The sequence below is a fragment of the Scyliorhinus torazame genome, chromosome 20, assembly GCF_047496885.1.
Source record: "Scyliorhinus torazame isolate Kashiwa2021f chromosome 20, sScyTor2.1, whole genome shotgun sequence".
NCBI classification, from domain to species: Eukaryota; Metazoa; Chordata; class Chondrichthyes; order Carcharhiniformes; family Scyliorhinidae; genus Scyliorhinus; species Scyliorhinus torazame.
The window spans coordinates 114,606,292-114,620,070 of NC_092726.1; the positions used below are offsets into that span (position 1 = coordinate 114,606,292).

A 13,779-nucleotide genomic window follows, 5' to 3' on the forward strand; every position below is an offset into this window, starting at 1 on the left:
ACGAACACTGGGTCACCGGGCGCAAACTGCCGAATCGGCCGATGCCGAGAAAATCCCTGTCCCTGCCGTTCTTGTGTGCAGCGTACTTTTGCGCCAATGTCCGGGAAAACCATACTCAGGTGGGTGCGAAGTCTCTGGCCCATTAGGAGTTCTGCGGGAGCTACCCCAGTCACTGCATGGCGGGTGGTCCTGTACGTAAACAAAAAGCGACCCAGTCTCGTGTCCATTGAGCTGGAAGACTGCTTCTTTAGGCCTCTTTTGAATATCTGCACTGCGCGCTCTGCCAACCCATTTGAAGCCGGGTGGTAAGGTGCAGTGCGGATATGGCGTATGCCGTTCATCTACGTGAACCTCGCAAACGCCTCACTCGTGAATGGAGTGCCGTTATCTGTGACCAGCACCTTGGAGAGGCCATGCGTACTAAACGATAAACACATCTTTTCAATTGTTGCGCAGGACGTTGTCCCCTGCATCTTATGCACCTCTAGCCATTTAGACTGGGCATCAATTAGTAGAAGGAACATGGATCCTTGAAAAGGGCCTGCGAAATCTGCATGCAAGCGTGCCCAAGGCCGCCCTGGCCATTCCCAGAGATGTAGGGGCGCGGCCGGCGGAAGTTTCTGATGCTCCTGGCAAATGGAGCAGTTTTGGGCCACCTTCTGAATGTCGGTGTCGAGGCCTGGCCACCAGATATAACTCCGGGCCAACATTTTCATTTTGGTCACACCTGGATGCCCATTGTGCAAGTCTGTTACTATCAGCTCCTGGCCCTTTTCCGGGACACTCACACACGTCCCCCACAAGAGGATTCCGTCTTCCACGATGAATTCTGACAGCTTGGAGGAAAATGCCCGCAACTCGCCTCGGAGCTGTCTATGCTGCCCACCATACAGGACTATGTGCCGAACCTTTGACAGGACTAGCTCCGTCTGGGTCCACTCACGGATCTGTGATGCCGTGACAGGCAAAGTGTCCATAAAATGTAGGGTTACAACCACCTCACCGGTCGTGGGGGTCGACATGGGGCCGGTCGATAAAGGCAATCGGCTCAGTGTGTCGTCATTTGCTATCTGCGTACCTGGTTTGTGCTCCAGAGAATACTCGTATGCAGCAAGCAACAAAGCCCAGTGCTGGATCCGTGCAGAAGCAATGGGCGGTATTGGCTTATCCTCTCTGAAAAGTCCCAGCAGAGGCTTATGATCATTCACGATAGTGAAATGGCGGCCATACACGTACTGGTGGAAGCGTTTCACCGCAAAAACCACTGCCAGGCCCTCCTTCTCGATCTGCGCGTACTTTCTCTCCGCGGCAGTCAATGTGCGGGAGGCGAAAGCTATCGGTCGCTCGGCCCCGTTCTCCATCTTGTGATACAGGACGGCCCCAATACTATACGGGGATGCATCAGATGTGACGAGCAAAGGCTTTCCAGGATCATAGTGGGTTAGTAACCCAGACGACGACAATTGTTGCTTTACCCACCGGAAAGCGGTTTCTTGCGGCTGACCCCAAACCCAGGTGTGATTATTCTTTAGAAGAAGGTGCAAAGGGACCAGCGTAGTTGCCAGATTGGGGAGGAACTTACCGTAATAGTTTACAAGACCGAGAAAAGAACGAAGATGCGAAGTGTCAGTCGGGGCGGGGGCATGTTGAATTGCACGCACCTTCTCTGCGACGGGGTGCAAACCTTCGCGGTCCACCCGATACCCTAGGTAGACTACTTCCTTTGCCTGAAATACGCACTTTGTGCGACGTAAACGGACTCCAGTCTCCGAAAGGCGTCTAAGGACAGCCTCCAGATTTTCCAAATGTTCCTGCTCAGACGTGCCTGTAATCAAAACGCCATCTAAGTAGACAGCCACACGTGGGAAACCTCTCAAAATGCCCTCCATAACACGTTCAAAAATTGCGCAGGCAGAGGATACTCCAAAGGGCAACCGTGTATATTCATATAGGCCCCGGTGTGTATTAATCATTACATAGAGTAATGAACGAGAGTCCACCTGCAATTTTTGCGTAGAGATCCTCTAAGCGAGGCATTGGATATCGGTCGAGTCGGGAAACTGTATTCACTGTAAGTTTATAGTCGCCACACAAGCGAACTGTGGCACCTGGCTTCATTACAGGTACAATTGGTGCTGCTCAGTCAGCAAAACGGACGGGCCTGATAATACCCAAACTCTCCAAACGAGTGAGCCCCCCTTCTACCTTCTCGAGCAAGGCGTAAGGCACCGGGCGCGCCCGGAAATAGCGCGGCGTGGCTCCTGGTTCGACGTGGATACAGGCTACGGCCCCTTTTATTTTCCCCAAACGAGGCTGGAATACATCTGGGTATCGTCCTAGCACCTCAGTCAACCCTTCCGAAACTGTTTGGAGGATGTGCTGCCATTACAACCGCAAATGGCGCAACCAGTCCCGACCCAACAGGCTGGGCACATGGCTGCGCACTACAATAAGTGGGAAACGCCCCTCCTGGCGTTCATAAACAACAGAGGTCATTGTAGTTCCTGCAATGTCCAGTGGTTCCCCCGTGTAGGTGGCCAACCTGGCCTGTGAGTCGGTTAATGTAAGGGTATGTATACCCTGCTTGATGTGGTCGAATGTCCTCTGGGCGATCACGGAGACTGCTGCGCCAGTATCCAACTCCACCTGAAGCGGGTGGCCATTGACCCGTACTGTCACCTTAATGGGGGCCACACGGGGAGCTGCCACACAATGCAGCTGCAGGCAGCCGTCCTCCGTCTCCAATTCCTCAGGAGTAGTCGCCGCACGTTCATCCACATGGAAGGTACGGCCCCTGGGCTGGTCCCAGTTTCGGTTGGAACGACGGCGCCTCTGGCGCACCCTGGACCGCCGTCCGCGACATGGTCGGCGCCTACAAGTCTGACACGGACATGGCTCGGCATCCATTGGCTCTAGAGAAGGCTCTCTTCGGGGTGGAATGTCCGACGACCACTGGCGTCGGTCCGGACGTTGCCTCGCCCAAGGTACCGCAGGAGTGCGGGGGGACGTTTTCGGATGGAAGGGGATGCGCCCCAAGGCATGCACTTCCATTCCCTGTAGCTCCTGTACTCCTCGTTCTGCGCTCTCTCTGGACAATACTATTTGAATGGCCTGTTGAAAAGTCAATGTTGGCTCAGCTAACAACTTTCTCTGGGTGGCCGCATTGTTAATACCGCAAACCAAACGGTCGCGTAACAGTTCTGACAAGGTCTCACCATAGTCACAGTACTCCGCAATCCTGCGTAGCCTGGATAGAAAATTGGCAAGGGATTCTCCAGGGGTCCTCTCAGCGGTATTAAACCGGTAATGCTGGACTATCGTGGACGGGGTTGGGCTAAAATATTGCCCCACTATATTCACAAGTTCATCAAACGTTTTGGTGTCCGGCGCAGCTTGGTACGTAAGGCTACTAATCACCCCAAACGTATGCGGGCCGCAGGCGGTGAGCAATATGACCACCTGGCGCTCGTTTTCGGTGATATTGTTTGCCCGGAAATAGTAACGCATCCGTTGTGTTTACTGGTTCCAGCTTTCCAGCGCAACATCAAAAACATCCAAACGTCCGTACAGAGGCATGATATAATAGAAAACAACTTCCAACCTGTATCCAACAAAAATCCAGGGAGGTGGCTTCAGCAGTGTAGACAGCTATTCACTTTAACCCCCGTCGCCAGTTTTGTGAGGGCCACGAAGAACCCAGCACGAGTTTCAAGGTTACAAATAATAACATTTATTTACAATAACATATATATATAACAGCAGCAACAACTTCCCTTGCTGCTTCCTCCTTCCTGCTGGTTCCAAACTGGCCAGCTTTATTTATACAGGGAGTCTGCTAATGCTTTCTCCGCCCCCCTCATTGGGGAAGCTCATACTCCCACAGGATTGTGGGATTTTCATTAGTCCCCAGCCAATGGTAAGCAGGCAGGTTATAACAATCGTCCATACTTTTCACAATTCGTTTGTGTCTCGGCGCCATGTTCGTCTTTGGCATTGTGTTCATCCTGGGAATAGAGCTCAACCCCGTAAAGAGGAAGAATACTGCAGTGGTTTCTGTCGAAGACGTGTTGAATTTCTGCAATATTTCATAATGGATTAAAATCAAGAACAGAACTTTCTCACTTGTTCCACCAAGCTCCCAATGGTTAATATTGATGATTACTCCCATAATTGCATAGAATGCCGACGGTGCTTGATGAGGTTATTCGCTTTCTCGAGTCTGCAGCGACCCTCTGCAAGAACAGCCAACCAAGACCCACACCCAGCCTATCCCCTTAACCCTGTAACATCATCTAACCGCTGCACATTAATAGCCTAGTACGTCTGATATAAGTATGTAATTACGTGAATTATGATACATAGCTATCACAAGGACGTGGTGCGTGAGGGGAAGGATTGGCAGTTCAACATCCCGGCGTATCGAATCTTCATACACGACAGAGTACCGGGTAAACGAGGAGGAGACATTGCATTGTGTGATAAGGACGCAGTTGCTGCAGTAAGATTATATCTTTGAAGGGTGATCAAATGACGTTTTTGGGTCGAGCGCAGGAATACAAAAAAGGACAGCTACGTTGCTAGGTGTTTACTATAGTGCGACACGGTGGCACAGTGGTGCCTGACAGTTTCAGAGACCCGGGTTCAATTCCGATCTCAGGTGACTCTCTGTGCGGCGCTTGTGCTTTCTCCCCGTGTCTGCATGGGTTTCCATTGTGTGCTCCGGTGTCGTCCCACAGTCCAAAGATGTGAAGATTAGGTGGATTGGTATTGGAAAATTACCCCTTAGTGTTCCAAATATTCTTAACTGGGTTATGGGCGAGACTGGACGTGTGGGCTTAAGAAAGATACTCTTTCCAAGGGACGTTGTTGACTCGGTGGGCCTAATGGCTTTCTTCTGCGTTGTAGAGATTCCATAATACTAAAGATCCCCAAATAGTCAGTGCAAAATTGAGGAGCAAATGTTGGTAAAAATAGGAAAAATCCCAGGATATTTTATGAGTATATCAGTGGCAATAGGATGACCAGGGAAATAGTAGGGCTCATCAATGACCAAGGGAGAAATCTGTGTGCTACGCCCGAGGACATTAGCTATGTGATAAACAAATGATTCACATCTCTCTTCACCAAGAGAATGAAGAGATAGATCAAACCAATTTTATCCATGCAAATTTCATATTATTTCTGGTTATACAGAAGCATTATTGTGTTGCAACTTACAAACCTGTAATTATGCAGTATGAAAAGAACAAAAGGCCTCGTAGATTTCTATCAGAATTAATGGCTAATTCAGTTGCATTGTGATCCCGGGCACTGTGGGCCAACAGTAGGGATCAGTGAGGAGCATGATAGAAATATAGCTGCGTTGGCTTCATAAGACCTGTTCAGCTGTCTCTCCAAACACATCACTACATACATATCCACATAAATAAATAAACAGCCAAAAACAGGGAATAATAATGAACTTGAGCATTGTTTAAATCTTATATCAAACAGCTCACTCTCTGGATTAACTACAAAGGCGATGGAAGGGCTTTTGGAAATTAAAAAAAATACTATTTTTCCTTTTTAATCATTGAATTGTGAATCACTAGATACGTGTTGGAACATACACATTTGAACGTGTTGTGGACTTAACTCACCAAGCCCTGATATATCGACAGACTCTTCAGCTGCCTGCAAAAGTGATGGGTGAATATTGCTTCATAATTCCAAGGAGCTACCGCTCGGCATTATTACCTTGCAGACCAATCATTTTGTTTTTGAATTAAATGCACTAGATTTATAAAATATCTGAAAGAATTTGCAAACATTTAAAATGACCAGCGAACAAAATGTAACAGTATTCAGGTTTTCGACACAAGGATTACATTAAGTGGCTCCAGTACAAGCAAAATGACGATTACCTACATTTCAAAATGATCACTTAGAAAGCTTCAATGGCATTGCTGCATCTACACCTCGTATGGCTCCAACGCCTCAAGAAGGCAGCTCAGTAACGAACTTCCGAACGGCCAATTAGGGATGGGTAATACATGTTGAGCTGATATTCCGCCTCCCGGTGCCAGGACTGATGGAGCGCTGCACTGCCAGAGGTAAATGCTTAGACTGGTGGACTTGAGCTCGATAAACCTGGCCGACACACTCCCCCTGGCGTCAGCACTGAGGGAGTGCTGCACATCAGAGGTAGGCGTACACATTCTACAATTTAACCTCCATAATCCACGCGGACACGCCCCCTCACTGCCAGTCCTGGGCGTGAGCAGGCACACGATGCTTGAATTGCCTGCTGTGCCTGGCATCATTCTAGGTGCCTATGTGTGCACGAGTTAAATCGCTTACAAAATAGACATTGCGGTATTATATGGGTGGTGGAGACTTTAGTTTTACATAAGTGCGCCCTCAACCACTCAGAGGAATAGCTGAATCCTTGCTTGGAAAATACCCAGCGAAATGATTTGGACAGAGAGTGTCACTTTACAAATGGTCTGGGGTGTTACTATCCAGTTGTCCCTATAAATCACAATTAGCTGCATGACACTTCTGGATAATGACCTTATGTTGGGCATGCGGGCATTGTATGCCACCCATCGCAGCTGGTGGAGCGTTACCAGTATCCCTTTGCTGGAGATTATGGCCTGGGAGCGGACGCTCACGTTGGTATGCTAACCTGTTAGTGTACGACACGAATCGTACGTGATGTCGCTCCGGTGATTTGAGGTGTGTGTTGTACATTGGCCATGTTTCTGATGCATACACGTAAGCGAAGACCACGGCTGATCTGGAAACCATGATCTCGGTGCTGGATTAATGGGTCTAGGTGTTCGAACATTCTGTTCCTCAGCCGTTTGAACACTGCACTGGTGCATTGGAGTAGATGCTGGATTCCTTTGTCAATGTCTGATCCCTCCAAATGGAGGCCCTGATGTACGGGAATGATCACATTGCCCAATGGCTCACGGTGCATCTTGACGGTCAGGAGACGTTTTGTGTGGTACGAGTGGGCTTGGAGAGAATCTTTGCGTTCACGGAGTTTTCTCTAAGGCCTATTTTCTCATAGGCCTCTGTTACACAATAAGGGAGCCGATGTAAAATGTAACTTCAGGCATGGCGCCATCAAATCACATTTCGCATTTTTTCTCAATTAACTTTGATTTATTTTCGTCTTCAATTCCAGGCAAAAGTAATAAAATCAAGGGAGCTAATTTAATTCTAAAATGTAGCTTGCTACAAAAACCAAATATTCGTAGAGTGGTATACAGACCACCAACTGCAACGGTAAAGTTCGGAATATCATTAGACAAGGAATCATAGATGCATGTGACAGTCCAAAGATGTACTGGATAGGTGAATTGGCCATGCTAAATTGCCTGTTGTGTCCAGGGATGTGCAGGGAAGATTATGGGGGTGCGGGGATTGGGCGGGTGGATGAGTGAATGGAAGTTCTGAAAAACACAGGTTTCAGTGAGGGGCTGAAGGAAATTAGTATTAGAAAATACATGGTTTGGGGGAAATTAATGGTAATGAAGGCGGACAATTCTCCAGGGCCCGATAATCTGCATCCCAGAATACTTAAGGCCCTAGAAAAGGGTGATCATTTCCCAAGTTTTTTGGGCTAGGGAATGGTTCCTCCAGATTGGAAAGTAGTGAATGTAAATCCACCCTGTGAAAAAAAGGAGATAGAAAGAAAACTGAGCTATAGACCAGTGAACCTAACGAAGGGAATAGGGAGGTTGCTGTCGTCCATTATCAAGGATTTCATAGCACAACATTTGGAAAGCAGTGGTATAATGAGACAAAGTCAGCATGGATTACGAAGGGAAAATAATGCTTCACAAATCTACTAGGAATCTTTAAAGATGTAACTGATGGAGTTGACCAGAGAGAACCAGAGGGTGTGGTGTATGTAGACTTACAGAAGGTTTTCGACAAGGTCTCACATAGCAGATTAATATGTACAGTTAAAACACATGCGATTACTGGTAAAGTCTTGAGATGGATAACAATTGGATTGCGCAGACAAGAAGCAAAAATGTGCAATAAGTAGGTACTTTTCTGCCTGGCAGGCTGTGACTAGTGGGATACTGCATGAATCTCTGTTAGGACCCTAGCTGTTGGTATTGTATATTAATGAATTGGACGAGGGAACTAAATGTATTATCTCCACATTTGCAGATGATACAAAGTTGGTCGGAGGGTAAGCTGCGAGGAGGATGCAGAGATGCTTCAGCGGGATTTAGACATGCTGAGTGAGTGGGTACAGGCATGACAGATGCACCATAATGTGGATAAATGTGTGGTTTTCCGCTTCGATAACAAAACTAGGAAGGAAGGTTATTAATTATATGGGTGTAACTTGAGAGATGTGGATATTCAGTGTGGCTTTGGTGTCTTCGTGCACCAGTCCCTGAAATTAAGCGCGCAGGTACAACAGGCATGAACGAAGGCAAATAGAATGTTGGCCTTCATTGCGAGAGGGATCGAGTTTGGAATAGGGATGTTTTACTGCGACTGTGAAGGGCGTTGGTGAGGCCATACCTGGAATATTGTGAGCAGTGTTGTTGTCATCATCTGAGGAAGGATGTTGTTGCTATGGAGGGAGCGCAGCGAAGGTTTACCAGGCTGATTCCTGGGATGGAGGGACTGTCATATCAGGGGAGACCAAATCGGTCAGGATTATATTATTTGGAGTTTAGGAGATTTCATAGAACATAGAACAGTACAGGCCCTTCTGCCTATGATGTTGTGCCGACCATTTATCCTAATCAAAGATAAACCTAACCTACACCCCTTCAATTTACTGCTGTCCATGTGCCTGTTAAAGAATCGCTTCAAAGTCCCTAATGACTGAGGCTCCACCACCTCTGCTGGCAGTTCATTCCACACACCCACCACTCTCTGTGTAACGAACCGACCTCTGACATCTCCCCTATACCTTCCTCCATTCACCATGATATTATGTCCCCTCGTGACAGCCATGTCCACCCTGGCGAAAAGGCTCTGCCTATCCACTCTATCCATGCCTCTCATCACCTTGAACACCTCTATCGAGTCACTTCTCTTCCTTCTTCGCTCCAGTGAGAAAATCCCTAGCTCCCTCAATTTTCTTCATCAGACATGCTTTGCAATCCAGAAAGCATCCCGGTAATCACATCTCTACCCTCTCCAAAGCATCCAAATCCTTAGTATTATGAGGCGACCATAACTGGACACAATATTCCAAGTGTGGTCTAACTAGAGTTTTATAAAGCTGCAGCAAAACCTCGCGGCACTTGAACTCAATCCCCCTGATAATGAAAGCCAACACACCATACGCCTTGTTAACAACCCTATCAACCGAGGGGGCAATTTTGAGGGATCGATGTACGTGGAACCCAAGATCCCTCTGTTCCTCCCCACTTCCAAGAATCCGTTAACCCTGTATTCGTCATTCAAATTCGACATTCCAAAACGAATTACTTCACATTTATATAATCTCAGAGAAACTTACAAAATTCTTACAGGATTAGACGGTAGATTCAGAAAGAATTTCCCCGATGTGCGGGAGTCCAGAACTAGGGATCAGAGTTTGAGGATAACCTTTTAGGACTGAGATGAGCAGAAATGTCTTGAACTAGAGAGTTATGAATCTGTGGAATTCGTTACTACAGAAAATAGTTGAGGCAAACGCATTGTGCAATTTCAAGAAGGAATTAGATATACGCTTTGGGCTAAAGGGGTTAAGGAATATCGGGGGGAAACGGGATCAGAGTATTGAATTTGATCATCGGCTATGATGAGAATGAACAGCGGGACTGGTTCGACGGGCAGAATTCCCTCCCCTGCTTTTATTATCTATGCTTCTTATATTGCAATCAGACGCGTGAGTTCGCACAATTGGAATACAACCAGTCCAGTTGCTGTGCTTAAATTCGGAGATGCGGTGTGTCTACATCTGTACTGGGCAGTCATCATCCATGGGTTCTGATACTCGGATAAGTCTAATGTTGACGAGAAGCATTATTCCCTTTTCACGTCGCTATAAACGGGAATCTCGTCGCGATCAAATGTGGTGCCTTCATTCTGATTCAACGCTTTCAGATTTAAGATGGCATATGTAGGCCCATTTCCATCGTTGTCCGTCACTGGAGACGATGCCCCCTGCAATAAGCAACCGTGGCAAAGGAGAAGGGTATCATCTATTCCTGAAACTTTTGTTCGTCTTTGACTTCCAAAAAATATGATCTGACTAAATACATAGCCACGCTGCCGTCTAAGCCTTTCTCAACAATCCCGCGGCTTCGCTGCTTATCAGTCATCTCTCTCTCTCCCTTCTCTCTCTCATTCCTGTCTCTCTTACAGCCTCTCTCTTTCAGCCTCTTTTTCCCAGTTTCCCTCTCTCTCTATCTGACTCTCTCCTTTCTCCCGATTCCCTTATCGCTCTGTCTCTTTCTATCTGTCTCTATCCTACCACCTACTCTCTGTATCTGTCTCTCTGTCTCTTCCTCTTCCAATACCCCGTAATTATATTACTCCATTAAGTAGCTGGTCTCCCTTACTTTCTGGTTCCTCTCTCTCTCACTTTCTTTCTGTCTCTCTCTCTCTCACTGACTCTTTCACCCCCTCTTTATTTCGCTCATATCTGGCTTCATCTCACTGTCTAACTGCTCTCTCTCTCTCCCATTTTTCCACCTGCCTATCTTTGCCTCTGCCTCACCTTCTGTGTGACTCTCTCCCTCTCTCTCGCTCTCTCTCTCACTCTTACTCACTCTCTCTCTCACTCTCTCTCTCAGTCTCCCCATCTCTCTCTCTGTCTGTCTTTCTCTCTCTCTCTCTCACTCGCTCGGTCCATCTCTCTCTGTCTCTCTCTCTCGTTCTGCCTCTTTCCCACTCTCACTCTTTCTGTCCGTCAGTCTCTCTCCTTTCTCCACCCTTTATTTCGTTCACATCTTTCTTTGTCCCTCTTTGACAACGTGTCATGTCGACTCGAAACGTTAGCTTTTTTCTCTCTCAAATGCTGCGAGACCTGCTGAGATTTTACAGAATTTTATCTTTGTCTTCGTCTTTCTATATAATGCTCACTGTCTCTCCTTTCTCCCTCTCTATGTCTCTCCCTCGCCCCTTCCCTCTCTCTCTCTCTCATTTATCTCGCTCCACGTTATCTCTCTCTCTCCCCCCTTTCTGACCCCCCGTTTATATTGCTCCATTCTGTCACCGACTGTGAGTCTCTGTTTCTATTTGTCTCTCTTACTCGCTGCCTCTCTTTCGCTCTCATTCTTTCTGTCCATCTGTCTCTCCTTTACTCGTTAACTTTTCTCTCTCTCAAATGCTGCCAGACCTGCTGAGATTTTCTCTTTGTCTTTCTATATAATGCTCTCTGTCTCTCCTTTCTCCCTCGCTCCCTCTGCACCTCTCCTTAGGGGATGGTTTCGCACAGTAGGCTAAACAGGTGGCGGGGAATTCAGAACAATGCCAGAAGCGTAGTTTCAATTCCCGTTCCGGCCTCGCAGAACAGGCACCGGAATGTGGCGACTAGGGGCTTTTCACAGTAACTTCATTGAAGCCTACTTGTGACAAAAAGCGATTACTATTGCCCTCTCTCACTCATTTACGTCGCTCTACGTTATCTCTCTCTCTCGCCTCCCCCCTCTCTATCTCTCTCTTTCTTCTCTCTATATCTGTCTCCCTCTATCTCTCTCTCTCTCTTTCTCCCTCTCCCCCTGTCAGCCTCCCACTCTCTGTGTCTGCCTCTCTGTCTCTTCCCATTCCCCGTCATTCTATTACTCGCTGTCGCTGGTCTTCTCTCTCACTATAATGTCTCTCTCTCTCGCACTCTCTCTGCGTCTCTGTCTCTGTCTCTCCCTCTCTCTCGAAGTACCTCTGTTCTTCGGGCCTCGTTTTCTCATTTTCCTTCTCTCTGTATCGGCTCTCTCCTTTCTCCCTATCGCCTTATCGTTCTGTACCTTTCTGTCTGTCTGTCTGTCTCCTATCTCCCACTATCTGTATCTGCCTCTCTATCTCTTCCTCTTCAAATATCTCGTCATTCTATTACTTCTCTGTGTCGCTGCGCTTCTCCCTCGTTTCCCGGTTGCTCTCTATCTCACTCTCTCTCTCTCTCTGTCTCTCGCTCTCTCTCAGTTTCTATTCTCACCCTCTTCCTTTCGCTCACATCTGGTTTTATCTCACTATCTAACTGCTCTCCCTCCCATTTAGCCATCTCTCTGGTTCTCCCTCTGCATCTGCCTATCCCGCTGTGTGACTCTCTCTGCCTCCCCCCTCTCTCTATCACACACACTCTCTCTCACTTATTGTTTTTCTCTCTCACTCTCCCTGTCTCTGTCTCTCTCTCCCTCTCTCCCTAACTATCTCTCTCTTTCAGCATATTTTTCTCATTTTCTCTCTCTCTGTCTGGCTCTCTCTCATTTCTCCTATGCCCTTATTGTTCTGCACCTTTCTGTCTGTCTCTCTCTCTCCTATCTCCCACTATCTGTATCTGTTTCTCTGTTTCTTCCACTTCTAATACCCCGTTATTCTATTACTCCAATCTGTAGCTGCTCTTCTGCCTCACTTTCTGGTTGCTCTCTCTCTCTCACTCTATCTCTGTGTCTCTATCACTCACTGTCTCATTTCTTCGCCGCTATCTTTCGCCCACATCTGGCTTTATCTCACTATCTAACTGCTCTCTCTTTCCCATTTCTCCATCTATCTGCCTGTCCCTCTCCCTCTAACTCTGTGTGTGTCTCTCTCATCTCTCTCTCTCTCTCTCGCATTGCCCAATTTTGCCCCTCTTTCTATCGCTCACTTCTGTCCATGTCTCCCTATATAACTGTTTCCTTTGCATATCTCTGCCTCACCCTCTCCTTTCTCCCTATCTCTCACTCTATCCAATCTCTCTCTGTCTCTCTCTCTGTCTCTCTCTCTCTCTGTCACACACTGACTCTCTCTCTCTCTGCCTCTATCTCTCTCACTCTCTCTGTCACACACTGGCTCTCTCTCTCTCTGTCTCTCTCTCTCACTCACTCTCTCTGTCACACACTGACTCTCTCTCTCTCTCTCTCTCTCTCTCACTCTCTCTGTCACACACTGACTCTCTCTCTCTCTGTCTCTCTCTCTCTCGCGCTCTCTCTCTCACTCACTCTCTCTGTCACACACTGACTCTCTCTCTCTCTCTCACTCTCTCTGTCACACACTGACTCTCTCTCTCACTCTCTCTCACTCTCACTCTCTCTGTCACACACTGCCTCTCTCTCTCTCTGCCTCTCTCTCTCACACTCTCTCTGTCACACACTGACTCTCTCTCTCTCTCTGTCTCTCTCTCTCTCTCTCACTCACTCTCTCTGTCACACACTGACTCTCTCTCTCTCTCTCTCTCACTCTCTCTGTCACACACTGACTCTCTCTCTCTGTCTCTCTCTCTCTCTCTCTCTCACACTCACTCTCTCTGTCACACACTGCCTCTCTCTCTCTCTGCCTCTCTCTCTCACTCTCTCTGTCACACACTGACTCTCTCTCTCTCTGTCTCTCTCTCTCACTCACTCTCTCTGTCACACACTGACTCTCTCTCTCTCACTGTCTCTCGCTCCCCTTTACCTCCCCCTCTTTATATTTCTCCATTCTGTCACCGACTGCCTGCCTCTGCCTCTATGCCTCTCTCTCTCTCTCACTCTTTATGTCCGTCTGTCTCTCTCTTTTCTTCCGCTTTACTTATTTCGCTCACATCTTTCTTTGTCTCTCTTTGACAATGTGTCATCTGGCATCGGAAGAGAGCTTTTTTTCTCTCTCTCAAATGATGCCAGATTTCCC

General features: G+C 47.5%; 1 long non-coding RNA gene across 2 annotated transcripts in view; it reads right to left on the reverse strand.

Annotated features, from left to right (window-relative positions):
- Positions 1 to 3,777: 3,777 nt before the first annotated feature.
- Positions 3,778 to 13,779, reverse strand: part of LOC140397058 (uncharacterized) — an 89,096-nt gene continuing 79,094 nt past the window's right edge. The window contains exons 2-3 of one of the 2 annotated variants that reach the window (XR_011936690.1): positions 5,640 to 10,137; positions 3,778 to 4,075 (exon numbers count right to left, since the gene is read on the reverse strand). This is a non-coding gene — a long non-coding RNA (uncharacterized lncRNA). Of the gene's footprint in view, positions 4,076 to 5,451; positions 10,138 to 13,779 lie in introns of those variants that run through there. The other variant, XR_011936689.1, reaches the window with a different exon arrangement.